Raw genomic sequence first — 4,874 nt, 5'->3', positions numbered from 1 at the left:
CACCGGCGCCGGCGCCGGCGCCGACCATAGCGCACACACACACTACATGCACACACACACACACACACACTACACACACACTAGACGCGCACACACACAATTTTTCTGTTTTTAGCTTTTAGTTTTTTCTGTTTTTCTGTTTTTCATACAAAGTTTTAGATGAATTAATTAATTAGATTAGATTAATGTCAAATAGTATGTAGAAATGTTAGTTATAATATATATAATGTCAAATGTTATAGAAATGTTAGTTATATAGAAATGTTAGAAATTTTGGAAATATTAGTTTTAGCTAGCTAGATGAATTAGATTAATTTCAAATTGTTAGACGATGATCGATGTTTTTTTAGTTTCTTATATTTTTAGTTATAAAATTTAGAATTTGCATATATGAAATCATCACAATCCATCATTTAAAAAATGTTACTTTACTTTTGCGGCATATAGTATTTTGTTGTCGATGATGCCCGGCCCGCATCCTCGCCGTCGACACGTCCGCGACGACGTCCTGCTTCAGAGGACCCATGTCCGGGACTGGGCTCCGCCGGGCTGGCACTGGGAGGTGCTACCTTCAGGGGCACGACGCTTGGTGAGGAACCCGGCCCCGGGTCCCGTCGTCGACCCTCATCTTCTTTGGTGGCATTCACGTGGGCCACTTTCGGTGCGGAGGGAGCCGGCCCCGCCGGAGGTGGTACGTCGCCGTGTCAGGGAGGAGGACGAGCACGTCCATCGCTACATGGCTGCTATGGACGTCAGGTTCTCCAATACCTGGCAGGTTCTTTGGGGAGATCACCCAAGCTATGATCCAGTGATGGTTCCTTCTCTTGGGGTGTCCACCGCCCGCACCTCAGGAACCGCGAGTGGCCTAGATTACTCTGTACTATTCGATCTTTATTAGCTTGCTAGCTAGCTAGCTAGTGATGTATTCAATATTATATCTATTATTCGAGATGATGTATTCGAGAAGATGAAGTCATGAACTACGACCGAGAAGATCATGTCATGAACACCGGCGAGGTATATATATTTATATAAGCAGGAATCTGGTGATCATCGCATGTTTTAAATGAGTTGAAGATATATTAACGAATCGATCTTTCTTCTTTCAGCCATCCGGATCGAGCAAATCTTCAGGCAAAAGGACGAAACGAGGCCCGAACAAAAAGTTGAAGGAGGGCGTAAAGTACAATATCGAGGCAATCAGACCTAATGGTGAACCATTAGCGCCTAAGAAGATTGCGGACAAGTTTGTTCGTCAGTGTGGAGTTATTGTGAAGGACCAACTCCCGATCTCCCTTCAAGAATGGAGAAAGCCAGCAAATCCACGTCCAGATGTTACTTTTGTTGACGAGAAGCAAAAAAATCTGCTTTGGGATACTCTCATGGAACATTTCACCTTACCAGATAATTTCACAGAAGCAGACGTGCGGAAAGTCAGGGACGCTGCTTTTAGGAAGATGGCGGTTGCATACACAAGAGAATGACGTGGGAGAAGTACGTCAAGGGAGGAAGGAAGACTCCAATATTCGAGGGGATACTAGAGAATCAAAGTGCTCATTGGGACGATTTCGTGAAATTCAAGGATTCAGAATTAGCTAAGGAACGGTCGAGAATAAACAAGAAGAATGCCGAAAAAAGGGATAAGTTCCATAAGCTGGGGCCAGGTGGCTACGCGGTGGAAATGCCTAAGTGGGATAAGTCTGAGGAAGAGATGGAGGATGCAGGTGTCACTCCGGTTAGTAAGAGCTGGCCCCCCAGGTGCAGGACTTGGTTCTATGCACATGGGGGGAGTTGGACCCGAAGACAGGCAATGTTTCGACGAAGGCATGTCTGAACGGAGCCGACGATGCGCTACTTGTTGCAATAGAAGAGGCTCGATCGGGGGTGTTCCAGCCCAACAGAGAGAACGACGAGCTTACGCGTGCCCTGGGAAATCCTGAACACCCAGGAAGAACACGAGGCAAGGGCGCTATTCCGTGGTATGAGGGGTTTTCGGACTTACAGAAGCCATGCGAGAAAGAAGATTGCGGAGGAGAAGAAAAGGAAGATGGAGGAGGAGCAAAGGAAGCTCGACTATGAACGCCTTCAAGGCCTAGAAGCAAGTCAAGCGGAATTGGCAGCTAAATTCCAGCGGCAGCAGGAGCAGATCGACTCACTTAGCCAGCAAAGGGGGTCTCAGCAGCTAGCGGATGATCCAGCATTGGATACCACCACCCCATCCATGCCGAGAAGCAGCGTGGGTTCCGCCCCGGGCGACGCAGTAGTGCTGGATAGATACCCCGTGGATGACATCACGGAGAACACTAACTCCGAGCTACACTTCAAAATGAAGAACATATCCATGAAGGTGGCGGACGCCGTTGCTTTTTCAAATTCCCCCGAGGCAACCTTCCATTGCAACCCGATTCCAGCGGGCTATGCTCGTGTCTTGGTTGATGAGGTGGTGGACCAATATTCGGGGCTAGAGCTTGACATTCCTGGAGGTGATGAGGAGCACACACTCGGAGATGCCAAACATCGTATCATCCTATGGAGAAAGGATTGCATCATTTTTCGAAGGCCACCGACACCGCGTCACCCGACTCCTCGTCGAAGTCCGCCACCGAGTCAGCAGACTCCCGCTCCTCCAAGTCCACCAACGCGTGAGGCCACTCCTCCTCCTCCAAGTCCGGCAAAGTGTCAAGCCACTCCTCCTCCAAGTCCGACACAGCGTCAGACGTCCACTCCTCCTCCAAGTCCGGCACAACCTCAGGCCACTCCTCCTCCAAGTCCGGCACGGCTTCATGCCACTCCTCCTCGTCCAACTCAGCCCCGTCAGCCGTCTCCGCCGCCTCAGCAATCGCAGAAGAGACACCCCGCAGCTATGGTGCGTAGTGGTACCAGTCGAGGTCATAGTACAGGAAGTACAGGCGGAGGCAAGCGATATAAATATGGTCCAAACCTCACTACTCCTCTTCCTGTGAGGGCTTACGACAGGACCGAGGAGCAAACCAATGCCATAGTGCGGGCAGAAGTCGACGCCCATTTTGGACCGAAACCGCCACCGCCGCCAAGGGAGAAAGTGCCTGTGGAAGTAGTTGACCACTTCATTCGTATGGCTCAACCACCAGCTCCTAAGCCTGTTGACACAGACTATGAGCGCCACATCAGGAAGTTACATCGACAACGTCTACAGAAGGAGGCGAGCTCGAGCTCGAGCAAACAACAAGCAGCTGTTGAAAAATGCGGGAAAACCATTGCCCAGTTGGGAGAACAGGCGGCGCAATCGACCCCCCCGCTTGTTGTGCCGACAACACGTGACAGTACGCGCGCCCAATATTATTGTGGCCAAACAGTTAACGTTCCCGAGGTGGGCGATGTGGTAATAACCCAGGAGCATATAATGCAGGCTGAAGAACTCAAGATCACTGTTGGACAACTCCTCGAGATCGAGGACATGCCTGTGATTACAGAGGAGGAAATAAAATGGAAATATGTCCGGGGCCAACCTTTGGTCAAGCCAGAAGATGTCAAGAAGCTCCCAACGAGAATGTATGAATTGCATCAATGGAACATGGACATTACCAAGAGATCCGATCGAGAGTCCCTCATGGTGTATGTCAAGAAGGATCATTACTACCATGAGAAAGCTGTGGCCGTTGAGTATTCTGAACTGTTTCAGTTATACAATCAAGATGCACTCGACAAATCTATCGTCAGTTGCTATTGTCTGTAAGTGATTTGTTTTTGTAATTTAAGTCTCAAGCTAGCTGTAGTGATCCTTTTGATCAATCATTACCTGTAGTTATCCTCACTATATTCTTTTCTCTGGTATTATGCAGAATGAAGATGTATGAAATAAGAAAAGGTGGACGCTATGGCATTGGGTTCATTGACCCAAACACCGTTAATCAATACACATGGAAAATGAGCAAGTATTATGAAAAGCAGGTAGAGGACAGCATGCTAGAGTTCTTGAAGCGCCTCAAATACAATGAAGATATACTACTTCCTTACAACTTCGAGTGAGTCACACTTTCTTGTACTATAAATTCTCTGTTTTTGCCTACTAGCTAGCTACATGTTTTTGCTTACATATGCCCGCTTAATTAAGACATGCAAACGTGTGTGCATGCAGATTTCACTGGATCTTGTGTATCATTAAAGTTGACGCCGGAACAGTTGAAATACTGGACTCGCTACTCAAAGCAAATAGTGACTACAACATCTTGTATGGGATAGTCAACAGGTAATTTCAATCATTATTAACTATATATCTTGGCCTATTTAGTTCGTCATTTCATGATATGAACTATTTAATAACCCCTTTATTCATTTTCTTTGTCGGCGGGCAGGGCTTGGGCAAGGTTCATCAGTGTCACGGAAGGCGAATGGAAACCACAGCTGAAATGGTTTCGATCCAAGGTAAGTAATTAAGTAGTACTAGCTAGCTAGCTAGCTGCCATCTCTTTAATTATCATGCTTGATTAATTATTATCTGATCAAATTAAATTCCATTCTCGTAATAAAGGCCCTGAAGCAGGCGCAGGGGACTAATCTGTGTGCATACTGCGTTTGCGAGAACATTCGCATGATGGCGTCCGAAAGGAGCAGATCTCAAAGACAGGAATGGGTACGCTTGTCAGAACACTATTCACAATTTTTACACCATTATCGATATCTAGTCACACAACTAATACACATGCATATTGATCTCCTTCTTAACAGTTCAAAGAGGTGCGGGACAAGCTCCTAGAAACGGAGCGCGTAGAAGCACTTCAAGAGGAAATAGCGGGATTTTTGCTTGACCAGGTCATAAATCCGAAGGGAGAATACTATTACCCGCTACCGCCCCCATCGAACATGTCATGAACCACTTCCAATTGTCATCGTGC

This window comes from Triticum urartu, chromosome 4, assembly GCF_003073215.2.
Source record: "Triticum urartu cultivar G1812 chromosome 4, Tu2.1, whole genome shotgun sequence".
In the NCBI taxonomy this organism is placed as follows: Eukaryota; Viridiplantae; Streptophyta; class Magnoliopsida; order Poales; family Poaceae; genus Triticum; species Triticum urartu.
Note: the sequence above shows the minus strand (reverse complement) of the source record.